General features: G+C 40.2%; 1 long non-coding RNA gene across 2 annotated transcripts; it reads left to right on the top strand.

The window, feature by feature from the left end:
* On the top strand, positions 1 to 26,473 carry LOC124250861 (uncharacterized). Of its 2 annotated transcripts, none has more exons than XR_006891640.1 (3): positions 1 to 292; positions 5,174 to 5,341; positions 26,007 to 26,473. It is a non-coding gene; the product is annotated as an uncharacterized LOC124250861 (long non-coding RNA). The 2 variants fall into 2 exon arrangements; XR_006891639.1 differs by lacking the exon at positions 26,007 to 26,473 and adding an exon at positions 20,298 to 21,546 and having other exon boundaries at positions 5,174 to 5,427.
* The last annotated feature ends 789 nt before the right edge of the window (positions 26,474 to 27,262 follow it).

Genomic DNA, 27,262 nt, shown 5'->3' on the forward strand with positions numbered 1-27,262 from the left:
GTTGCCTCCTATGCATCTCCTTTTAAATGGACATATTCTTGGAAAACTGTAGAACTAAAAACCCTTTATAGCTTATAACAGGATTCCAGAAAGGAAAAAAAGCTAATATTTTCACAAGATGTACTTGGAGCGAAGCATATTCATTTGTTCATTCATGCAACGATATTTAATGATCCTCTACCACCTGCCAGGTTCTCTCCTACACCACCTACACCACAGGGATTCAGCCATGAAAAACAACAACTAACACCCTACGCCCGTGGAGCTTTCAGCTAGTGGGAGAGCTAGTCAAGTAAGTAGACAAATGCATAAACTCTATAATTTCTTTTCATGATGAGAGTTATGAAGAAAATTAAATTAGGCTAAAGAAATAGACTGTGATGGGTAAATGATCCTTATTTTATAAAGGAAAATCCAAGAAGGCTACTTTGAGGAGAAATTTTAACAGAGATCTGAATGGTGGTGAAGAGGGAGCCATGCAAAGAGACGGGGAAGAATATTCCAAGCAAAGTCATAGGCATGTGTAAAGGCCCTGAGGCACCAATGGGCTGAGCAGTTTGAGGAAAAGCAAGAAGACCAGTGTGGGCTGGAGCAAAGCGGGAGAAGGAAATGGGGAAAGAGCAGTAGGTAGAAATAGAACAAGAACATTTCTTTCTTCTTTTCTTTTTGTGTATTTCGATCATTTCTTTTAATCCTCACAATTACCCACTTTATGTTGGGGGGAGGGGAGGAACCCGAGATTCAGAAATTTTCAGTGTGTTTCCTAAGGTCACACAGCTAATAAGGGCGGAACTGCTACCTGATTGGTCAGTCTACCTTCACCAATTAGAAGGAACACAAAAAGGCAGATGAGTGGAGCCCACTCACGAGCCACTTCGCCAGCTCCACATCCTCGCCTAAGCTGACTGCTCCCAGTCCTGTACTTCTTAGGGTAATCGACATGCTTCGTAATTTAACGCTAACCTGGGCTCTTGGACCCCAGTTTTTAGACTCTCAGCCAATTTTAAGGAGCAGGCCTTAAGGGTTTGTAACAGAGCTCCTCGCTCATAAACCCTCAGTGCTTCTGCGGGGTTCCATTCCTTGCTCCCGGGAAGGCTCTGCAGGCTAGTTTGAGGCACAGCTGTGAAGGGAAGACTCTCTCTCCCTTTTTTGGAGTTCTTCCCGCCTCTAGGCAGCCTGATCCTTCCTCTCTGGGTATGTATCCAAACTTCCATCCCCAAGGGGTCAATTCTATAATCAATTACAGCAGAAGTTTGCTCACATCCACTTGTCCACTAAAGAGTTAGCTAAACTGTGTGAGAAGATTTAAGAAATAACCAAACTGGCATTTACCTTCCAAAAGGGAACTTCTAAAGACAGAAAACCCAACATGGTGTTTCACTGTCTTGTCTCTAAAGAAAGGTCCTTTGGGAATTACTGGCAGCAGTCTGCCCAACTTCTGCACCAGGAAGATTTAGATAGAATTGTTGTTAGTAATCACTCTTCCAGCCTTATTTCCCACTACTCACTCTCCTGTTGGTGCAAACCTGGGAAGGCCTCCGAGCCTTCCCACTTCATTGCTGTGTGACCTTGGGTAAGTTACTGAATGTGTTAGCCCTGGTCCCTTATGAAGCAGATGTCAACACAGGATCAAATGAGCAGGGATTCTACTAGGGAGACAGCTGTGAGAGAAAATGGGGCAGACTGTGAGAGCCATCAGACCACGATGCAGATCTGACCCTTAGTGTCCCATGGAGGCCGAGGAAAGGTCAGCCAGGCTATCAGTCATCCCCAAGCCAAAGCCGGCTGTCAGAGGTGTCCTGTGTCTCCAGGAATGGGTCTGCCTGAGTACTTCTGCTGTACTCTGTCACCACGGGAGCAGCCGCTCAGAAGCGTGGCCTCAGTGAGAACACACGTAGATGTGGTTTTTCAGAGCAAAGCTGGAGTTGGTTGCAGTAAATTTTACAAAGAGCCTTCTCTCTCTCTCTTTTTTTTTTTTTTTTGGTAAGGAAGACTGTCCCTGAGCTAACGTCTGTGCCAATCTTCCTCCATTTTGTATGTGGGATGCTGCCACAGCATGGCTTGATGAGTGGGATGTAGGTCTGTGCCCAGGATCTGAACCTGGGACACCTAACACAGGCCACCAAAGTGGAGCACATGAACTTAACCCCTATGCCACTGGGCCAGCCTCATAAGGCACATTCTTATGGCTTCCACACTGAGCCTCTCTAAATCTCAGTTTCCTCATCCTTAAAATGGGCATAGTGTACTATTGAAAGCACATGTCAGTGAAACACCAAGATATTAGAATTATCTGTGAAAGATAATTCTAATATAATCATCATTTAGTTTTTACTTGCAGAATTTAAAAAAAAAACCATATTTTTCGTAACCCCAAGAGAATATGGCAGCCTTTTATACAGGTGAAGTATAAGAAAATCAGTTATTACAAGATTAATAAGAAAGTTCAATCTTCTCTAATGAATAATGAATATAATTCTTAATTAAAACAAGTATTATAGACTCAAAGTTAAGGATTATTAGAGTAGATGACGCCCACAGGGCACTTCTTATGACCAAACCCCCCAAATTTTATAATGACAAGATACAGGATAAGTATAGATTTGGTAAGAAACTTTCTTCATCCCTTCGGGGCTTGTGTTTATATATTTAAGCTACCTAACTGACAAATATTCTTTTCCTCCTTCTTATATTTATTATTAAAAGAAAGAAGTTAAGATTGTTTAGTTCTCTCTATTCTCAAAGACCACATTAATAGCTCAAATGTTCTAACCCTCTTAAACCTCCTTCTGTTGGAGCTGTGCCCTCTGGAGGCCTATTAATTTTAATTAAGACGGAAACAAAGATATTTTGAGCCTCTAACAACTTGTCTCCACAGTTTGTGTTCATAATGAAATGAAATCCTACATGTGAAGCACTTAGAATAGCGCCTGACACATAGCGATGCTCAGTTGATAGCAGTTATGATGATGACTTGTGTTACCCTTTCCTACAGCTCCCACCTGCCTAGGCGGGTTCCTTCCCTGGATGTCCTTAGGCTTCTTCCTTCAGGTCCAAATCCCGCTGAAGTCCTGCATGGATGCTGCCACCTCTATGAAGGCCTTCCCCATCTTTCTCCCAAAGCACTTTAGTACTCTCTTTTATCTCATGGGTTTTCTTCTCCCTCACAGGTTTATGTCTTGCATCTGCTACTGAACAGTAAGCAGTAGGTGATTTGAAAGGAAGACCTCTGTCTTATTTATTTTTATGTTCTCTACAATACCTGGCTGGGCAATTGGGACATAGAAGAAGCTGATGAATGTTTGTTATTCACTATAATCAAGAGGTAAAAATCTGGTGGATAGCGATAGCAAACAGGATCGGCACATGCAAAGCGAGGAGGAGCAAGTGAGAAGTTCAATGATTGCCTGGGAAGGAGAAAAGGCACTTTGAAGAAGAGAAAGTAGCTTCTGCGGCTTTAGGCATCTTCTTCCTCCCTTCCTTCTTCCCTCCTTCCCTCCAAAACTGATTGAAGGCCAGCTGTGTTCAAGGTGCTGAGGAGGAAAAAGGAAAACAGAATAGTAGCTTTGGCTCATTGAGTTGCTTTTTGGGTACCAGGCACTTTAGATTTATCTTTTTAATTGAGGTATAATTGACATATAACATTATGTTAGTTTCAGGTATACCACATAATGATTTGACATTTGTATATATTGCAAAATGATCAGCCACAACAAGTTTAGTTAACATCTGTCACCACACAGTTAAAAATTTTTTTCTTGGGGCTGGCTAGGTGGTGCAGTGGTTAAGTTTGCATGATCCACTTTGGAGGCCTGGGGTTCACCAGTTCGCATCCTGGGTGAGGACCTATGCACCATTTGGCAAGCCATGCTGTGTCAGTTGTCCCATATATAAAGTAGAGGAAGATGGGCACAGATGTCAGCTCAGGGCCAGTCTTCCTCAGCAAAAAGTGGAGGATTCACAGTGGATGTTAGCTCAGGGTTAATCTTCCTCAAAAAAACCACTTTTTTTCTTGTGATGAGAACTTTTAAGATCTACTCTCTTAGCCATACATTATTTTATTCTATCCTCACATTAGCATCCCAAGAAGAGTGTTATTAAGCCGCAATGGAGAAATCTAAAGATTTGAGAAGTTAGACCATTTATCTGGGGTGACACCGTTAGGAAGTGATAGGGCTAGGCCTGACACCCTGGTGCCTGACTCGCCCGTGTTGTGCTGACTTTTGTGTTGATAGATGCTTGAGTTCCAACCTGTAGACCCTCCCAGACAGCAAATCATGCAGCTACTTAGAAAAGAAAACTGAAAGTTAAGAATGGAGAAGAAATCACTGAGTTTGGTTCAAAACATTCCAGATATTTCTGCTAAGAGATTTGCTGCTAAAGGATCCTTGCATTTGCCAAACTAGGAGAGCACTGTGCCTGACTCCCTTTCTCTGGATTATTCATCAGAAACAAATGATTTTAAAAATCTTTGACCCATAAAATCTTAAAGGATGCCTCTTGAAATTCTCTTATAAGGAGGAACATTGTCCCCAGTGGGAGTCCTGCTGGGAAACTAGACTGGGTTTGTTTCTCTGTAATAACTTGTTATTCGACAAAGCGGATGTCGGGGAGCCCACAGAAGATGAAAATCTCTGGGATTTGGGTGTGTTCAGAAAAACATATTTGCGGCAGAGTGAGATTGTCTCCGTTTATGTCATTGGGTTGGGTCTGACCATGGGCCGACGCCTCTCAGTGGCTCATCGGTGTTTTGGGTTTCTAAGCCCTGAATGCCTCTGGACAGTAAATCCTGGTGGAAAAAAAAAGAAAGCTCCTTTGGAGCTTGACTGTACAGAGAACAAAAGAGGGACAGTAAGGAGAGCCAGAAATTCATGTCTCCTCCAGAGAAACCAAACTATGTCTCAACACTCAGAATGTCTTACCTCAGTATAATCTTATGAAACAAATGTTAAACTACATGGGGGAAGGAGGCAATGGGCCGTGAAGAGAGTAAAAAACAAGGTGTCTGTACTCTTCCAGAAAGGGACATAATTATCCTTGGTAAGTAATGGCTACATAGCTATTTTCATGTAGCTGAAGGAAATTTATACTTGACCAACAGGACTTTCCCACATGGAGGGACAAAGAAAAATTGAAATGTCCCTAACTGGCATTTAATTGCTCCTTTTTACAGCTCTTAACGACAATGTGTGACAACATCCCAGAAACATGACACAGTGGGTAAAGGTGACCTGGAGTGAGGACAAACCAGCATCTACATTCTGACTCTGACATCCAGCCTGTTGTACCTTGGACAGGCAAGATAACCTCTCTGATCCTCAGTTTCTACTGGTGTAAAATGGTGAATATAATACCAACTTTGAAAGACTGTAATGAGGAGTAAAGAAAATAATGTAGAAAATTATCTGGCACAGTACCTTGGACATAGTAGGTATTTAATAAAACTTTCATACGGTCATAATCAATTAAAAAGTAAAAGCAAATAGCTATTTATTTTTTCTTTTTCTGTCTGACAATGATAAGTTTGATGTATTTTCAGTCAGCAGGGGCAATTGTTCAGTTGATTGAAATGATCAAATTCGTCAGTTGCTTTGGCATCATTCTGACCCGGCTGCTATGGTTTGAATGTCTGTGTCTCCTCCAAATCCATGTGTCAAAATCTTAATACCCAATATGATGGTCGTAGGAGGTGGGGTCTTTGGGAGGTGATTAGGTCCTGAGAGTGGAGGCCTTCTGAATGGGATTAGTGCCCTTATTAAAGAGACCCCACAGAGCTCCCTAGCCTCTCTCGCCATGTGAGGATACAAGGAGAAGTCTGAGACCCAGAAGACGGCCCTCCTCCAACCACGCTGGCTCCCTGATCTCAGATTCCCCACCTCCAGAGCTGTGAGAAATAAATTTCTGTTGCTTATAAGCCACCCAGCCTGTGGCACTTTGTTATAGCAGCCTGAAAGCACTGAGACACCGCCTTTTAGTTGTTTTGTTGACGTTCTTCTTTGATGCTTCTTTAACGAAAAGGTTAAGTAAAAATAAGAGAATATTCTTCAAAGCTCCTTCCAGTCACTAAAACCATGCTTTTTTTTTGAGGAAGATTAGCCATAAGCTAACATCACCACAAATCCTCCTCTTTTTGCTGAGGAAGATTGGCCCTGAGCTAACATCTGTGCCCATCGTCCTCCACTTTATACGTGGGGTGCCTGCCACAGCATGGCTTGATAATCAGTGCGTGGGTCTGTGCCCAGGATCAGAACCAGTGAACCCTAGGTCACTGAAGCAGAGCATGTGAACTTAACCACTGCATCACCAGGCCGGCCCCTAAAAACATTCATTTTTCATCTGAACTTCATTTAACTAGGCATCCTGTATTTGACCTTTGTAGTCCTTGGTCTACACATTAACGATCCTCTAAGGGTAAGAGTACCTACTTTATTCTTTTCATCTTAAGCCTGTTTTTTTCAAGTTTTGAGATCTCAATTCACCTAGAACTATCCTATGGAGATTTGGTTAAGAAAACAAAATTCATCTTATCTAGTTTCATTAAAATAAGTTTGCGATATATGTTTTTCCATATTTTCGTAATGAAGTTCCAATTATATTCACGTGGAAAACTCCAGGTGCCTAACACCTGATCCTTTTCTCATGGCCCATCTCTAGACCTCCTCAGAAAAACACATTTTTGGGTGTGAGGTGCATATGGGGGAGGGCAAGTAGAATTGAAGTATGCTAAGTGTGGGGTGTGGTTTTCTAACGGACAAGAACAATGCACTCTTTTATGTTTCTGTTCCATAGCATGTCTCCCCTTGGATGTCTCAGAGACAAACAGATCCACAGTTAAGCTCATCATCTCTGCTTCCCATCTCTCCCAGACCCACCTCTTTTTCTCCCTACTTTGGGGGAATGACCTCACAATTCACCCATTTACCCGAGCTCTTCTGGAGCCTTCCCTGTCTTACTGTCTCATCAGCACAAGTTGGTCACACCATCTCCTTGATATTTCTCAAATATGTACCTTCTATTCCATTCCCATCCCCACTGCCCTGGGTTAGGCCTCATTTATCATTTCCTAACTGGCTTTTTAACTCCAGTCTCCATCTAGACTGAGAGGTCTAGCCTGATCCATTATCCACACTCTCCCGAGTGACCTTTCTGAAACAAGTCTGATCACTTCACTGCCCTGGTATAAAGCTTTCAATGGCTTCCCAGTATCCTCACTATAGATTCCAAACACTAAACATGGGACAGAAGATGTTTCTTGTTCTGACTCCTTCTCGTCTCTCTCTGTTTGTCTTTCTTCACCATTTCATTTGCATCATATATTTTGTTTACACAGAACCACTTTACTGAACACCACTCCTTTCATGACATCTCCATTCCTTTGTGTATTCTATTACCACAGAGGAGAATGCCCTTGCTTTACTTATTTGTTTAGCTAACTGCCATTCATCCTTAACATTCGATTCAGTTTTCATTTCTTCCTAGTGGCCTTTCCTGATTCCCCTCTGAAATTTGAGTTTAAGAAGAGTCATATGTTTCTGCTTACTCTTTTTGTATTTCTGCCTTTTTCCATGAGGAGAACATGCTGCTAGTCCAAGAAGGATGAGAGACGCATTGAGCACACCTGTGTACAACCCACAGCTAAAAATCCTCTAAATCAGATTTAGCCTTCTCCCTTCTCCCTGAATGGAGGAAACGTCAAGCTGATTTATTATTGATGTTACCATCCCAAAGATCTCAGGGGACTCACGTAAGGGACAGCCCATGAAGAGAGTCCCTCTGGTTATTAGGCCACACAAGTCGCTGCCAGTAAATAATTGTCTATGAAAGCATGGCTCCCTAAAGACAGGTGACTTTTCTTGTTCCAATGCCATATTTATGCGCTAGGATCTTTATCAAGGTGGAAACCCTGGGTCCCAAGGTCCAGCCTCCTTAGATATGGCAGAGATTGGCTGGCTCTTCTGCTTTTCTTCCTGGAAACACAAATGGATTATTTTCCTCTAGACGCTGTTAAAATTATGTGTAGCCACATGACTAAGTTCCAACCAAGTGGAAGTGATATATACCGCTTTCAGGATTGCCTGATGAAAACTGAGCCCCCTCCCCACCAGCCCCATGACCCTCCATGCCCTTCCCCCTCCTACTGGCTGGGTGCAGATGGGTATGGTACCTTGGAAGCCACATGTTGAAGACAGCAGAGCCATGGGATGGAAGAAAACTGGAGACCCAAATCTAAGCTTTCATGAAGAAATATCTAGGAAGGGAAAGAGAAGTTCACTTCCTGACATCTAGTAACTGCCGCATTTTGTTCTAAGATGGCAAGGTTTACTTTCTTGGAAGAGAGGATAAGAGGAGAACACTATCAGGAAAAACAAGCAGACAAAAAAATTTTCGATGAATTATCCTGCCACCCTATATAAACCCCCATCATCCAGGTTACCTTTGCCATATGTTTTCCTTAAAACCTGGAAGAACTTAAATATGATAGATACTTGGCGGTTTTCCTTTAAAATATAATGTACAACTAACCCCAAATCCCTTCCCAATGAGGTAAGTAGCTTACTTTCACTAATCTAAAAAACACATCTTTTAATTTTTCTCTCACTGCATCGTCTTGAGTTTGGCCACATTAATTCTATTTTCTACTTTTCCTTTAATTATACGCCTGTAGCATTTTCCTGCAGTTTGTCTCCATCAACTCAGTACTTCCTGATGTAGAAAATAGAAAAACAACTTGATTTAGCTGAGAATCTATCAGCTTCACTCTATACTTATTCTTTTGTAATATATACAATCTCATATATGCCCCAATGTTAGCCAACCCAATCCACTTACTCTGTGTAACATCCAGACATGTTCTTGTTTATTTCTGCTTTCTGTTTTATGTCATTCCTGTATTCAGGGAAAAACTATGTCTAAGGTGGCATCTCAGTCATATTTTTTAATCCTTTGGCAGGATATTTAAAGAATCCACAAGGATGTATGTAGCATTAAGGGCCTCACATCAAGCTTTTGGATTGTAGTGTCAGTGCCTGACATTAAGCTTTTGATTGCTGAGGCATCCATTTCAAAGAAATCCAGCTTGAATAAACATATTACCAGCTGTATGACACAGCTACTAGAAAAACAACTAGATAAGGAACCAGGCCGCCCCCACGCATGAAGATCCTCTTTTGGAAAGAGTAACCTAAGTAACTGACCACTGGGTGACCTCACTTTTCCCTTCCTGTGCCCTAAATCCTGCTTTTATGCTTTAAATTTGCCAATAAAGGGTAAGCCCAAGAAACCCTGGGCACCCAACCTTCAATCCTAATAAAGGCAGAGCCCCAGGTCAACACTCCCTCCCTCGTTCTCTACCTGTGACCTCATTGTGTGGCCCCAGTTGTGCTGTGTACCCTCCAGGACCTGTGAGTGATAAATCTTATTCTTCAAAGCTCCCTGATGGTTGTGCTGAGGTGTGTCCTGCAATCATAGTAAGAACCACAAGGGCAGGTTCAGCCACAACCTTGGCCCTGATGGGTGCCTCAGGCATTCCTAGCCAAGAACACCACTACCAATAGACTGAGACCCATTCAACAACGTACTTTTCTTCAAAAGAAATACTTAAACAATGCCATATACATATACAATTTAAAAAAAATAAAAAGCACCAAAAGGATTATCATAAGAAAAAATCGTCCCCAGACCCACCTTCCCTATCCCTTGTTTATCTTCCATTTGACATACTTTTAACTCTTTTTTTATTCGTATAGTATTTATTTCATTGGACAGTAATTGGATAGTAATTATCTCATATAGCTTAGTGATATGCCTATACTTCTGTTTTCTGATTTATCAATTTTAGACATTATCTATATACTTTCTGTTATGATAAATGCAGATATGACCCTCTTTACACCAAGCCCAACCTCCCCTTGCAGCATGTTCCTAATGCAATTTCATCATTGGTGTTTATAATATTATAGCTACATGTGTGTAGTCCACCTGAGAATGGAGAAGCATATGATGATTACATTTACTTTCTTATACAGTATTTTAAAATTTTTCATTGTCTTATTTTTCTTGTAATATGTTCGTGATAATAATCCTCAATTTTTTCATATGTCCCATCATATCTGATATTCTATCCTGATCCTTTTCTGAGAGGCATTTCCCAGGAGCTCTCCATCTTCCTGCTCTGGTCTGGGTTGAAGGACTGAAGCCTACGTTTCCAATTCTTGTAGATAAAGATTGCCGCATGACTGAGTCTAGCCAACGGGAGGAGAGCAGAAGATAGTATGCCACTTCTAGGACTGGCCCCAAAACCTCCCATGTTCTTTTCCTTTTCTGGCTGGATGGGAATGGATAGAGCACTCAAGGCAATCTTGGAAGTCAAGGGGTAAAGATGCTGAAGCCATAATATGGAAGAAGCCCAGGTACCCTGATCATCTCTTCAAGAAGGGATGTTGAGGGGCCGTCCCAGTGGCGCAGCAGTTAAGTTTGCACATTCCACTACCAGGTGCAGACACGGCACCGCTTGGCAGGCCATGCTGTGGCAGGCGTCCCACATATAAAGGAGAAGAAGATGGGCATGGATGTTAGCTTAGGGCCAGTCTTCCTCAGCAAAAAGAGGAGGATTGGCAAGAGATGTTAGCTCAGGGCTAATCTTCCTCAAAAAAAAAAGAAGAGCTGTTGAAACATAGGATGACCAACTTATTCTGGTTTGCCCAGAACTTTCCAGTTTTAAAACCGAAAATTTTATATCTCCAGATCCCTCTCCATCCTAGACAAACCAGGACAGATGGTCACTTTATCAGCCAGGAGCACCTGCATTAGCATATTACGTAAGCTAGAGAGAAGCTTTTATTATAAGCCATTGAACTTTGGGGATTTATTTGTTACAGCAGCTAGTGTCACTTTGACTAATATTAACATGTCAACATGTATGGTAGTCTTTCACATTTAGTAATTTGGAAGGAAGTAAGGACAGAGACGTGTAAAATCCTTATAACTGCTCAGTTTATGTCTGAAATTTTGCTCCACTTTTTGCTTTGTTTTTACTAAATCATGATTCTGATGTTGTGTCTACACAAGATGATTCACAAGGTATAGTTTTCACTGGTAGTTTGTGTTTATTTGCAGAACTAATAGCCATTGTGTATTTATAGAAAATGAATCATATCCACTCAGTCTGGTATCTACTCTATTTTCCCAGTAATGATATGTTAGTGTTCAAAGGACGCTTTCTCCTTCCCTCCCCTCCATGCATAAATATGTCCACAGCCACATACACACATAGGGCTATAAACATATGATATCTGGGGTGTCTGTTCACACTAGCCTCTCCTTATATATTCCTCAAATGCAAATGCTTGGGCCTGTATCTGTGGCAATAGCAGGTTATCTAGAAGTCAAGACTATCATCTGCTAGGCTCCTAACTCCAGAGATTCCTCTCATGCTTAAAAGAGTCTGGAAGAAAGAGACCAGTCCATCTCAGACCTCTCTTAATTTGTGTGGTTATAGCGGAGGGTTACGGGTTTTGATTAGAAATTAGCATTGGTGAATCATATCTTCAAGTTTAAAAAGTAATACAAAGCCCCAACCCTAATAAAAGCCACAGCCAGTGGAGCTCTATAGCTGTCTGCAGAAGCCAATCTCTTGATGGTAGGCTCCCCACAACCCAGTGCTATGCTTGGTGGAGGAGCTCCCAGCCAAGACGGCCAGGGTCCTATTGATAAAAGTTCTTTCAAATCCCAGTTTCCCTGCAGGCATGAAGTTGTAGAAATTTGGGCTGTGGTAGAACCAGGCTACATGACAGTAGTGGAGTCACTTTGACAGAAGACACAAGGCAATTCAGAAAGAGTCTCAGGATGGAAGATGCTGGAAAGAAAAAACATTCTACATATCCATAACGCTGTTCACCCGTGTGGGATCTAGAGCCCAAGGGGAAAGACAGAATCCTCTGCTACAGCTGCTCCTATGGGTGCCAGGATAGGACCCTTTCCCAATGACGCTTTGGGAAAAGACGATCTCTAGTATCATAGATCCTCTCTTCATACTGGATCTGAATGCTAGCAATTGATTAGCCCCTATCAATACGTTCACTTAAACAGTTCACCTACACAGCCATCTCCCTGAACACTTCACCCCAGGAGAATTGATCAGCATTAGATCTAATGTTTGCTCCCTCTCAGAGCTGAATCGCCGATTTTTTTTAAAACCCTCAAAATACAATAGGTTTAATTCCACAGTCTTCCCAGAACTAAGAGGGCTATCCTCAGCTATTCCAAGGGGACTTCTGTCCTGCCCTATTCTAGTGGTGGACACCTCTCTGGTGCCTACCACCTGCCACCAGACTTAGAGAAATAGACACATGTACACAGATCTGCGGGGGCTGTAAGTGTATGGATAACCCATGATGATTATTGGCAAGGGCGTCGTTGGCTGCGTATGTGTGTTTTTGGTTTGTATGAAGTGCATCAGTACTTTATTGGAGTGAATTAAAGAAAATTCAAGGCAGTCAAACTGTTCTACTGGGACAAGACAACCACTCATTTTTGAGCAGCGTTGCAAGAACAACAGAGTTGAGTTATTCCAAGTGGAGAAGCATGGTAGGCGATGTCCAGGGAGAAGCAGGGTTGGTGAAGTCCAGACAGAAGCAGGACCAGAGGAGCTCCGGTGGACAGGGGTGTGTGACTCACTGAGGAGAATATCACATCTCTGATCCCTGACACCCTTTAACCCTGTGGTCGAGTGGGCCATTCCTAACGAGGAGCTATGCAAGCAGCTCCCAAAGGGAGCCTCAGTGAAACGACTCCTCAGGTCAAAGGTGCACGCAAGAGTGAGAAGGTACGGGTGGCTACAGTCGAAAGAAAGCAAGGCCCTCATCAATGGACTGTGGTGACCTGCAAGTGACCTTAAGGGTTTCCCAAGAAGGGCAGACAGAAGAAAAGGCAGAAATGACTATTTTCAACTGAACTGCACAAAACAATCTATAACCTTTGATATTAAAATTCGTTAGTTATTTACAGCTGAGTGGCTGTAGGTGAAAGTTAAGTAGAACGAATTAGAAGCACGAGCTCCAGAACCACACAGCCAGGGTTACCTCCTGTGTGATGCTGGCCAAGTTACCTGAGTTCCATGTGTCTTGATTCCCTCATCTGTAAAATGGCAATAATAATAGTTCTTAAAGTCATAACACCAATTGTGAGATTGAAAAATTAGTACCTTTGAATCACGTAATACCTGGCACAAAGTCCCCATTAGCTATTGTTATTATCATTATTAGGCATCTATGTGCAATGATATCTACTTCCCAGGTAGGTGGGTCAAGGAGTCCACACGGCTTAAGAGGAAACAAAAAGAACTAATTAATTAATATGTTGTAGACTGATCTCAAAGACAGGGTTAGTCAATAACTCCATCCATTCCTTGTGCAACGTATGTATTTTAACAGGAAATTCTTTTAAAGGAATAAACCTCCTTCATGACCCAGGGGCTTTCCCCAGCCCCCTGAGTCACACCACATTCTGTGGGCTCCTGCAGGCGTCTTGTAGTTTGGCAAAAAACATCACAGTGTACAAGCTCATGTATAATTTTTAAATCATCTTCTCTTCAGTAATAAAGTACAAGATGTTCCTCAATGTTCTGAAATCTGCTAGATGACTCTAGAGATTCAAGAGGGAATAGGAGGAGGGAGCCTAAATTTTCCCAAAACAAGCCACTAACATTCAAGTCTTTAAACTAGGAAGCCATGTAAGAATAAGGGAAGGCTTCGTAATCAAAGTCCCCGCTCCAAATATTCAACAAAATCCTGACTTTATATTCCCTATGCTTCATGAAAGAAAGAAAAAAGGAAAAGAGAAGCATAAATTCTCAAGAATGGGTCAGTAAAGCAACCAAGTATGGTCCAGAGGGATGGCCTTTCCTTTACATTCGCTTCACCTCCATGAATGGTTGGCTACATGTTTTTATCATCATCCTTTAAGAAGTTAATTATCTATCTCTCTAGATGTTACCCTAAAGGAAAGCATCCTCTAAGTGTAAGGCCAACGACACTAACAGTTTTCACCACTACCACCACCCCAGCCACTGAGTTCCTTAATATACTTGTCTTCAATTATCCCATAAGAGGCAAAGAACATTCGTGTTCCTCTGAAAGGCCTCTTCTGTGACCTCAAGAGATCCAGTGGGCCCCCTGGGAATATGTTTTCTCTCCATCTCAAATATTTCACCACATGTTTTTGTTATGATTGGCTGAGTATGTGCTGAGCACTATTTCATTAGGGCAAGATTTAACCTCCTAGAAGATGAGGCTCATGGTTCCAAGATCTGGCCGTCTGAGAGTGCCCTCTCCCACACAAACCAGTGAAGCCATGATTCTTTCAGTGAAACAGATTTCCATTCATGCCAGGAGGGGGTGATTTTAATATTCTGGAGTGATATAGGGGCACGGATAAAAATTTCAAAAACTCAGGACATCTGTTTTTGAAAATGAAGAAAAATGCATGTTTCTCATTATAATATATTTCTGCGTGTTTCTAGCTGACAAGATTTCATCATGGGTATATTTAGCTGTGACTTCTAGTTCAGGACATTTAAGTAAAATCTGTCAAATTAAATTACTCACCATAATTTTCAACCTTATGTGAATTCCCTCCAGACACATTTTTATAATGGTCTACATTTGTTTCATTTTTTTTCTCAGAGATATTTTTATTGCTTTGCACATTCTCCCTATTTTATACTTCTTCATAAATGAAGGAGTGCATTTTATGTCCCCTTCCATAATTTTGTGTTATATGAAGCCAAATTATGACAACCAAACTATCTTCTCCAGGGGTGACTCTCCTCAGAATTCGCACTAGTTGAAGTATTTTTACGCAATAAAGTAAATGAATAATAATAGCAGATATATATAATATATAGCATGTTATATATAAAATATATATATAAATATAACAGCAGATATGTATAAAATAGCATATTATATAAAATACAGTGCCTATTCTTATACACAGTGTTGTACGGCGCTTACTCTGAGCTCTCACTATTCTAAGTGCTTTACTTTTATTAATTCTTTTAATCTTCAAAACAGCTCCAAGAAGAAAGCACAATAACGCAGATGAGAGATTTGAAGCAAAGGGAGGTTAAATAACCTGCCGCGGCCACCAGCTATGAACAGCAGAGCTGGTTTTCAAGCACAAGAACAGTCCGGCCCTCTTTTCTTTCTTTCTTTCTTTCTTTCTTTTTTTTTTTGAGGAAGATTAGCCCTGAGCTAGCATCTGCTGCCAATCCTCCTCTTTTTGCTGAGGAAGACTGGCCCTGAGCTAACATCCATGCCCATCTTCCTCTACGTTATACGTGGGACGCCTGCCACAGCATGGCTTGCCAAACAGTGCCATGTCAGCACCCAGGATCCCAACATGCCAACCCCTGGCCATGAAGCAGAATGTGCAAACTTAACCGCTGCACCACCATAGCCCTCTTTTCTTAACCATCACGCTGGGCTGCCCCTCTGAAACTCTATCACTTGACACCACTGTCACAAAGATATTTCCAATACACAGAAATGCTCTTGTCACTTCCTTGTTGCCAAACCTCTGACAGCTCCCCATTGATCCAACTGTCTATGCATCATTCAGTTCACACATTCACCTCGCTGTGCGCCATTTGTAGTCACATAACATCCACATAAGAATCATAAATTCTGCAAGGACAAAAACACAGTTTATTACTATTTTTTCAAATGTTTGCCTCAGTTTCTGACACCCTTCCTTACCCGTGATAAGACTTGTTAAATGTATGTACAGTGAAAGAACAAAAGGACTGCCCTGGGAGACCAGTCAGATTTTGCTAGCTGAGCCCCACCGCGAGGTGAGCAGCCACGTGTGAACAATCATGAGAGTGTAAGCGAGTTCATTTAGGTTCCAAGGAGAAGCAAATACAGTTATTTCAAAGGCCAGAGGGATTATTTGGTTGGGAAAAAAAATTAAGAAAATGCGATAATGGTACAAGCCTGGGCATCTCAATATACTCAGCATCACTCACGCCTGTCATACGCTGCAAAAGCCGGAAAGAATGTTAGAAATTAAATAACCAGAACTCTCCTTACAGATGAAGAAACTTAGGCCCGTAGAGGTAACTTGTTTAGTTTCACCCAACTGGCTGCAGGGCAAGCCAGATCTAGCAGCAAATGCTCCCGCCCTTCCTTCTGTGCTCTTTCTGGTCCATCACACAGCCGCTTTTCTATCCGCTCTGCCTACAGGAAACTGCACAGTTTCAGCTCCTCATTTCCTATTTAACTAAATAACGATTTAGACTGAATAAGATTTCATTTTGTGGAGGATCTACTGCCACCCCAGGCCTCTTAAATTGGAATCTCGAGTAGGATCAAGGCATCAATATTTCTTTTTACATTTTTAAAGAAAATTTCAACCATATACAAAAGTACAGTATCGCTTAATAGGAGAGAATCACCTTTTTTCATCAATTGTCAACTCATCAATTACCAAGCTCACTTCATCATCGCTTCTTCCTCCACCTTCAGAAGATTTTGAAGCAAATTCCAGACATCATGTTATTTCATCTATAAATATTTTAGTATGTATCTCTAAAAGATAAGGACTCAAAAAACTAAACCACAATACCATTACCACACTAAAAGTATTAACTCTAATTCCTTAACATTGACAGACATCCAGGCAGTGTTAAAATATCCCTGATTATTTCACTAATGTTTTAAATAAGATCCAAATAAGATCTATACCTTGCAATCAGTGGATATAATTTTTTAGTCACTCCTAATTTACAGGTTTTCTCTCTTTCATTGTCTCTTCTTTCCTTTTAATTCTTTCTTTGAAGAAACTGGGTTGTTTTTCTGTAGTTTCCCATAGTCAGGATTTTGCTGATTGCAAAATGGTTGCTAATAGCTTGCAACCATTGCCTACATCCACTAATTCACTCAGAGTTGCAAAATGGTGATGTGCTAATTATTATTCCTCCCAGGCTCATTACCTAGGGTACTTTTATAAAGAGAAATTGCCCTTCATTAACTATGTAGTTACTTTGAGGAAAAGCAAGAAAAATGATTCCTTCCCTTTATTTACTTCCTTCAAAATAAAAAGTTGTTTCATTAACAACTTCCAAAGGTGATCATTAAGAGTTTTGTTTTGTTTTGTTTGCTGGCATGACTATAACCTCGTGGATGTAAACATATTTTCTGTGCATAACACATTGCAACTATTATCCTTATTGATAGATTGTACTATCCTTTGCCAACAGGAGTTTTTCAGGTTAGTTTGTGTTTCTTTTTTCTTTTCTTTTTTTTTTTTTTGGTGAGGAGGTTTGACCCTGAGCTAACATCTGATGCCAATCTTCCTCTTTTTGCTTGAGGAAGATTGGCCCTGAGCTAACATCTGTGCCAATCTTCCTCTACTTTGCATGTGGCATGCCACAACAGCATGGCTTGACAAATGGTACATAGGTCCATGCCCAGGATCTGAACCCTCGAACCCCAGACCGAGGAAGCAGTACACTCAAACTTAACCACTATGCCACCAGGCTGGCCCCAGTTCATGCTTCCTTTTGATAAGACCTCAGTAGTATTTGGTAGTAGTACTATTGTGCTTTCCAGAATAAGATGTTCCCGTCTCATCTGGTGCATTTACTGCCCCAGAGCTGGAATCAGCCTTTGTTTTTTTCAGGAAGCCCTGGTAACTTCTAAAGGAAAAGGGTATTTAGAAGACTTTTGGCACTAAGAGTGTTCAATATTACTTTTGGCCATTGTTTCAAGACATTTCAGTGAAAAGAACCTGATGACACTTCTTTTCAAGATAAAATACGTCATGAATTCGTACTTTAACTCCAGTCCTAATTAGAACTACAGGATATTCATTTAACTTCATCAATCAATTTACATCTTCTTTCTCCCAGAGGAAAAAAAAAATCCTATTCCAAACAATAACAACATAAATAACCCATTAAGTTTATCCCACAATTACATGTAACTGCATCTATAGCAATACCAACACTACCAACGATAGTATGATTATTGAATATATTTTAAGATATTTTTTCAATTCTTTTTGTTGTTAAAGTATATCACACTGGAGATCCACAGACAAATTGCTATGTTATGAAGTCATTTGAAATAGTCCTTTCCTGTTTGGTTATGCCACTAACTCAACACATAACATTTATTTTCATTTGTTTGTTATCTTAAGTGATTGATATTTTAATTTATGTTTATAAGCATATAAAATATTTACATGGTTTCAATGGTACATCTACACAACAAAATATATTCACGTAAGTCTAGATTTTATTGCTGTTCCATCCACCATAATCCTTCCAGCTCCTTATTGGTAACTACATTTTTTAAATTTAATGGTTTATCCTACCATATATTTAACATTAGCAAACACACACACACACACATATTCATAGTCCTTGTCTATCTTGAATAAATGGAGCAAACAGGAGAAAGTAGAGGTGAAAATAGCTTAAACAACATGCAAAGTTGATTTCTCCCTCTCATGTAAAGTGCATAAGTAACGTGGCACAGTCGCTCCGCTCCACAGTCCTCAGAGATCGAGGTCCTTGCAGCTCAGTGCTCTGAGCTCGGAGCGGGCAGTCTTCACGCTTATGGCCCAAGATGATGTTATCCACGTTCTCAACAGCGAGGCGGTGGAGAGGGTGAAGAAAAGAGGCAAGGGGTGTGTGTCAACTCTCTCTTTAAAAGGATTACTGTGAAAGTGCTACCTGACACTTCAACGTCCATCCCATTGGTCAGAACAAAGTAATATCAACGTCCCCATTGCAAAGAGAAGTGCATCTTTATGTTGAGTGGCCGTGTACCCCAGCTAAAGAAAAAGGAAAAAAAGGTGAAGGGATTTAAAAAGCAGGTAGCAATTTCAGCTACACCTTCTTCTCTTACCTCAAGTGGTCGTTGTGTGGTTCAAATAGGCAGCAAATAAGAAGGATTTTCATGAAACTATAAGATATTATTAAATGTGAAATATTGTTAATATTATCATATAGTATATTACTCTTCTTCTGATAAATACTAATAAATTGTATTTAGATCGCCTAAAATTAAATAAGGACTTCATATAATTTTAAAAAAGATCTTCTGGGAAGTATTCCTTTAAAAAAAGCATCCCAATGATAAGAATTTCTGAAATTTTGGAATACAGAGGAACTTTCCTAAACTATAATGTATAGCTACAAAAAGAAGAAACCCACAATAAATGTTATCTTCAATGGCAAACCATTAAAAGCATTCCCTCCAAATGCAGAAACGAGAATGCCCCATCATCAATTCTATTTAATCTTGTCCTGTAAGTCCTATTCAGCTCAATAAGACAAGGAAAAGAAAAAAAATCTGTATAAGGATTACAGACAAGGAAACAAAGTGGTCATTATTCACAGGTAATAGTCAACATAGAAACCAGAAGGATATTCAGATAAATTAGAATAATAAGGGAGTTTATCAAAGTTTCCAAATATAATATCAATAGGCAGAAATTCATGGTAATTCTATGTACCAACAATAATGAGAACATTCTATTTAAAAGTTTCTGGGCCCAGCCCAGTGTCACTGCAGTTAAGTTCACATTCTCTGCTTCAACAGCCCAGAGTTCACCAGTTTGGATCCTGGGTGTGAACCTACACACCACTCATCAAGCCATGCTGTGGTGGTGTCCCACATACAAAACAGAGGAAGATTGGCACAGATGTTAGCTCAGGGCCAATCTTCCTCACCAAAAAAGAAAAAAAAAAGCATAAAAAAGTATCTAAAAAGATTATATACTGATGTTTATCATAGTGTTTCTTATAAATTCAAAAAATATAAACAACTTAATGTCAAAATAAAATATAGACAAGTTAAATTATGGTATACTCATGGAATGAAGTATCATGCAAATATTAAAAAGATGTCTTCAAATTTTAAAAATGTGAAAAAACACCTATCAAGTTATGAGAGGGAAAACTCAGAATTCTGAACAGCTTATATAATACCCAGATGTGTCTTAAAAGCCTTAAAAATTAATTTTCTTTGATTCTTTGTCTTCTTTTAGGCATCTATTGTGAAGTGTCTGAAAATATTTACTTTTAGATTTTTGGAGGGAATATGTTAGGATATTAATAGTGGTTAGCTGTGAATACAAAAATTATAGGGGCTCCTGTTTTAGTCTTTACACTTTTCTGCACCTTTCAAAAATTATCACCTAAAAGAATTAATATTTTATACAAAAAGATGTTCTAAATGTTTTTTATTAATTCATTCAATAAATATGCATTTAATATCTGCTCTGTCTAGACGCTGATGATTTGTTTATGAACAGAACTGACACATGACACCATCTCTCAGAGGTTACATTCAAGAAGAGGAGACAGAAAATAAACAAAAAAGCCCTACTGGTTCAGACATGGGGTGCAATAGGAAGAGGGGACTGAAGACAGTCCCAGCAACTGTGAATATGGCTGTCATTTACTGAGAGAGGAAGAAAGTAAATGCACTGAGACGTTATTGATCAAGTAATTTACACAAAATGGACATATGAAGGAAAAGGGTCATTGGGAGAGACACTTGGCTGAATACACTGAAAAACCGATTCTCCATTTCTCTCCAAGTCATGAAAAAAGAAAAACTTTGTCTTTATTACAAAAATTTCACTCTAATGAGTTAAGCACTATATGTCAGAAGAAAAAAATTTGGATACTAAAGGATTTCCAGATTCTGTAGTTCTTTGCAGCTTCAGCTTTGAATTTCTCAACTTGCCTGCGGTGGTGCTGAAAGAATTAGGTGGGGAAGCTTCTGACAGGCATTTTACAGATCCCTTAGTCAAATTCGTTTCACTCTCTGCTTAAATTTTCGACAAGTGCTCCAAGCTTCTCTGATTCTAATCATTGTCTGACTTCGATGATGCAGATTAATCAATCTCCCTCTTGCTTCACAGGCAAGAGAATACTTCAGTTTCAGAATTCTGAGGTCATCTCCAAATGTTTTAATATCACACACACCTCGTCCTTTTCTTTGTCAGTTATTAGTAGGTTCATAGGACATTATTAAAGGGCAGCCTAGGTTATTGTGGCTTGTAAAGCATCAAACAATCAAATAATTATTACGTCCTCACACACCTGTGCTCCTTAAAGTCAAACAGAGACAATTTTCAATATCATTTCACATGACAACCAAAGTCATCGGATGGTCTCTACAATTTCATCTCTACCATCTTCTCCCTTCTTGCCCTGAAATGCCCTTACCCCTCCTCATCTGGTCTATTGCGACCGTTCTTTCTAGTGTTCCTCTTCTTTCACAGCACATTTTAGGGGATCCCCTCACCTAATGGCCCTCTCTGATCCCTTTTCCCCGACTGGGTTAGGTGCTGCCATCTCCACAGGTGCTCTCCTTGCGCTTACCACTCTCAAAGCTACATCGAACTTGCTTACTTATCTGCCTCAATTATTGATCACCAACGTCCAAGGCACTGTGCTAGGGCCTGGGGATACAGCAGTAAAGAAAATAGTCCCTATCTGAAAATCTCCTGAGGAAACAGAACTGTTGTAGTTCCTGCTCACTCTTTTTTAATTGCATAAATCAATTAATTAATTTGGAAACCAGATAGAGTCATTGTTATCGCAGAGTTGGTCATAAAAGGTTAACTTTGGTAATTATAATATTTCTGTGATTAGTTCAGCAAAGCATAAAGATGCCTCCAAAAGTTGAGAAAATTTCCTTGGGTCTGTTGACCTAGAATTTTGGAGAAATTAAAACAGCACTTTTAATTAAAAGAAACAAAAAGCACTCAGAATGTGAGAAAATGAGCTTTTCTTAAAAGTTGAAAATGCTTTTCAAAGCACTGAAGCAGTCTTTTTTCAGGCCATAAATATGTTTTTTTGTTTGTTTGTTTTTTAGTTTTCACCTTTTCATGTCTATGTATATCTGCTTTTAAAATTAGTGCCATATTGTGTAAAAAGCTTGTAACTAAGAAACCAGAAACTGGGGCTGGCCCAGTGCTGCAGCAGTTAAGTTCGCACGTTCTGCTTCAGCGGCCCAGGGTTCGCCAGTTCAGATCCCGGGTGTGGACACGGCACCACTTGGCAAGCCATACTGTGGCAGGCGTCCCACATATAAACTAGAGGAAGATGGGCACGGATGTTAGCTCAGGGCCAGTCTTCCTCAGCAAAAAGAGGAGGATAGGCAGCAGTTAGCTCAGAGCTAATCTTCCTCAAAAAAAAAAAAATAAATAAAAGTCAGAAACTTAGGTTTTAGAGCAGTCACCATCATTTCAGACCTTGGGGGAGGCTCTTAATATCTCTTCGTTTAAATTTCCTCCTCTGCAAATGAGTCAAAGATATTTGTCTGTCTCAAAAGACTGTTATGAGGTTCAACTGAGCAATCACAGACGTGGAAGTCTGTTGAAACTTGAAATTGACTAGAGAAATACATTTTGCTGGAAGTGGAGTTCTAGCATTGCCATCTATAGTAGGCAGAAGAATGGCCCCCCAAAGATGTAAAAGTCCCAATTCCCAGAACCTGTGAATATGTTCCTTTACGTGAAAAAAGGAATTTTGCAGATTTGATTGAGATAAGAATCTTGAGATGGAGAGATTGTCCAGGTGGAGACACAGATTCTCTCCTTGATCAAACTCTAGTCAGGCTTCTCTGAGCCTTCTTCTAGACTAGGCCTCAACCATGGCCTATAAAGACTTGAGCAAACACGAATGTAGTTTCTAACAGCTCAAGGGCTCATCCCTAGGATGACCCAGCCCTCCTTAAAGTGCCTGCCTGAGAAAACTTAAGGCCAAAAGAATTTACTGTTTGTTCCAGCCAACACCCCAGGACAGGACCCTCTGTCTCCCAGTTTCTGTGGGAGGGTAGGAGGCTAACTTCCTTAAGTGCCAATTAGCAAACCGAGATGGATTTCACATGGACAAACCCCTCTTCCTGCTTTTTATAATTTTTCATTCCCCCGACTTTGCCCAAGCCATTCCTCCTCTCTACCCGCTCATTCTCCCTCCCTACTCCCTTATTCTCCCTTTAAAACACCCAATCACCACTGCACAAATCAGAATGGAGCTCAGCTCTTTCTCCTACTTTTGGTAGCCACTGAATGAAATCTGTTTTCACTGCTTTAACTAATGTCTGACTGCGTTTATCTTCAACACTGGGCTCAATATAAAATCACAAGCGTCCTTGTAAGAGGGAGGTAGGAAGATCAGAGATCAGAAGGAGATATGACAACGGAAGCAGAGGTAGTGATGGAGCCACGAGCCAAGGAGTGTAGGCAGCCTCCACGAACTGGAAAAGGCAAGGAAAAGATCCTCCCCTAAGAGCCTCGAGAAGGAATGCAATCCTACTGACGCCTTAATTTTAGCCTCATAAGATCCTTTTCAGACTTCTGACCTCCAAAACTGTAAGATAATAAATCTGTGTCATTTTAAGTTACTGAGTTTGTGGTAATTTGTTACAATAGCAACAGAAAACCGATAAACCATCCATGCTACCTGATCAGCCCAACAAAAATGTGTTAATATCATATACCCCCTGAGATGGTATTAAACCAGTCATCTGTATGGACTTTGGCGACCATGGAAGAACATGAACTTGTAGCAGACTGGCATCAACATATTTTTAAGAACTCTATCTTCAAGTGGGTCTGTGATTCAAAATCAAATCTGTTTCTTTGGGAATATGCGATACATACTAAATACCAGAGCCCTTGCAAAAGACTGAGTAGAATTCTTGCCAAAGATTTATGTGTTAAGTCATGATCATTTTCCTTAGCGCTTTTAACAAGACTGATTCATCTTTACTGAAATTCATTCATTTCACAATTTTGAAGGGAAAATTTTTACTTATATTATAATGCACTCAATTAGCTTAGCTCATGGGGTACTATAATAAATTTATATACTGTAGACCCAACATCAGCTTCTTGTGAAACCTCTGAAGAGTTGCTTGTGCTTGCTGGGTGCGCTTGTCTACAGAAGAAGAAGAACAGTGCACTATTCTCCCAGAAACAGTGTAGAGAGACCATCAGGCAATGATCAGCAACTACATGTTGCCTCTATGCTGGAGGTCAGATATGATTTCTGTTTGGTAATTCATTTTCCCTCTCTGGAGTTTAGAGTGACTAAGGACTCTTGTATTTTAAGGTATTTTGTTGTTTGCTTATTTTTTTTTTAAAGATTTTATTCTTTTCCTTTTTCTCCCCAAAGCCCCCCAGTACATAGTTGTATATTCTTCGTTGTGGGTCCTTCTAGTTGTGGCATGGGGGACGCTGGCTCAGCGTGGCTTGATGAGCAGTGCCATGTCCGCGCCCAGGATTCGAACCAACGAAACACTGGGCCGCCTGCAGCGGAGAGCGAGAACTTAACCACTAGGCCACGGGGCCAGCTCCTTGTTTGCTTATTTTTAATACTAAGAGACAAAGATATAATCAATGCTACCATCAATTCCTTTCGTGTTTTCTAACTTACTAATTTGATAAATTCCCGTGGTTAATGTCTTTCTTAGTTCATATTCTTCGGAATAAGCATCTGGTCCAAGTTCGCCCAGTCATTAACAGGGCCACTAACATTCCCATTAATCTCATATTTCTCTAATACTCTTAAACGCATACTCTACAACCTCTGATAATACTTCTAGCCCCTCACAAAGCACTTTCTCCAAGAGACACTTAATACAGATTGCTCCCATTTCTATCCTGCTGCATTTTTGCCTGCCACATCTAGGGAAAATAACCAGAAAATCACCTATTTTCAGGATTCTTCCTGATGTTCCTCTGGGTTCAGGGATATTAACAATTCAAACTGGATGAACACTTGCAGCAAGGGAAATAAAAATTATATTTTTCTGGGAACTCCTGTTTTGTCACCATTAAATCATACTGTAAAATGGTTTTGGATTGGAAAAATTCCATCTCTGCTACATTGGCTTCAACTGGGCATTTTCCTTCAAACTATAAACTTCCTTTAGCTTAGTTTAAATTTAAATTAACTTTAGCAGGAAAGTGCGTAAAGAAAAATATTACGTTTCAACTGTAAGTTTGGAAGGGGTTCTGTTTTTGTGTCCCTTTGCAGATTTTGTAATGGCAAAATTGCATTGACTGCAAACAACGCTTCTTTTACCAGACGTGTGTGATACACATGATTTAGGAAAAGGAAACCAATTACGGTCTGAGATCCATTTGTAATGAAGTAATGTCTCTCAAATTCCCATTGACATTCTGCCTTCTTTGGTGGCCAGTCTTGTGAAAGCAACAGCTAAATGAATAAATTTGTTTCTTCAATTTGGGGAGGTTTATAACTGGTACTTCCCTTCATGAGTGCCTTAATGTTTCACTAATTGAGAGCTGCATTCTAAATTAATTAAAGAGGACCCAGTAGGAGAAAATAGGACTGGCTGACTTCATTGTGAAGCCTGGGGATGTAACAAGTGTCTAGAAGGTAAATTTCCTAAACTGACTCTGCCTTTAAGGAAATGCAAACTGCTCTTCTAAAGACTCTAACTAATTAGCTTCTCCATCATGGTTTGGGAGAGTGAGGCACTGGATGCTAAGTTATTCTTTGTAAGAAGAGTTCATAAAAATGTCATATCTAGATTTCTAATTTTATGCAGGAACTTTAAGGATAATAAGATATAATTGATTTTTTTGAAAGTTATATTGTATGGACTTGTGCTTCTGAAGGAATGGCAGGCCAAGCCTTCCACTGAAGATAACTAGAAAATCTAGATAAATTTGTTTTTAAAACTGCTTGATGGAATCTTAGCGCTAATAAAATAGTGAAGAAATAGTGAGCCGGAAGCCAGTGGAGGACACAGGCATGGGAAGGAAGCCTGGAGTCTGGGGTCATTTTTCCTCTAGGGGTATTTGCCAAGCCTGGAGGGATCATTTACCAATCCCTGGGGAGGAGGCTAAGGTTGAATGGTGCTTTTAACAGTCTCACAAGGCTTGAGGAGCAGAGAACGAGGTTCAGAACCTACCAAAGTGTATCTAATGAACCTCTTTCTTTATTTCAGAGAGATTGTACCCTAGGAGCAAGGGTGAACCAAAAGTTGACGGCCCTCACGGAAAATGAAGCTTCGAAATATCTCAAGGCCTAAACTTGGAATAATGTGAATGAGCCAGACAGAAGCAAATGTAAATCTACCCTGGAGGAAGATTACATCTTCTTAGGACTCTGATTATTTCTATATTTTGCAGATGCAAAGTCTGGCATAATCCAAAATAACGAGGCACATAAAGGAACCTCATGACATGGATGAAAACTAGAAAATAAAAACAGACCTGCGGGGGCTTCAGATAGTAGAGTTAACAGACAGAGACCCGTAAGTGTTGAAAAAGAAAAAAAAGTTTGATCTCTGGTTATTCAGCCCCTCTACCCTCATCTCTCCCTAGAACCACTCAACACATTCCCAAACCTTATAGGAAGCCCCCCCTACACCCCCTTGCTGACACACCCCATGGTTCCTTCTGAGCGCGTTCTCCCTGCTGCCGAGAACTGAATAAATCAATCTAACTTAATTACAAGTGTATTTCTTGTAGTCTTTGGCTAGTGGCTTTGACACAACGCAGTGAGAAAGTTGGGATCATTTCCCTCCATAAAGGATGAGAAAGCTCTGATATGCCTTTCCAGCAGTTTTAGACATGGTAACTTAAGAGTGAAAACATGAAATTTGATTTTTTGTGGGGGTCATCTAAATGACGCAGAAAAGTCTTGGACATTTAGTGCCTACTGATCACATATCTGGAAAAGTTAATAATAACAACTGTATAATTCAGAGACTGTTAAAGCTATATATATACACAAAGCACCTCCTGGAAGGAGATAAAATAATATGACATAGACATCATGATTTAGCACTTCTCACACAGATGATACGGTCCCTGAAGTTTTGTATAATTCTTTTTTACTTCAACTTTTTTAAGTTGCAATTTAGCAACTTTAGCTTAAGATAAGTTTTGCCTTGGTCCCCAGTTTATAATTTACTTGAATTATATAAATATTGAAAGGTAATATTATTTGATTTCGTTTTACTTTACTTTGGATGGCTTTTCCAGTTGAGTGCCACACATAACATTCTTCTCAGTGCATGAGCTGTGAAATCAAAATCTCTGGGGATGGGGCCCAGGCATTGGAATATTTCAAAGCTCCAGGTGATTCTGAAGTTCATCCAGGATTGCGAATCACTAGTTGACACTTCTATATCTTAAAGCAAAAACAAGCAGAAAACCTTGTTTAGGATAATGAAGAACATTTTTTCAGGTTAAATTA

Source organism: Equus quagga, chromosome 13, assembly GCF_021613505.1.
Source record: "Equus quagga isolate Etosha38 chromosome 13, UCLA_HA_Equagga_1.0, whole genome shotgun sequence".
Lineage (NCBI taxonomy): Eukaryota > Metazoa > Chordata > Mammalia > Perissodactyla > Equidae > Equus > Equus quagga.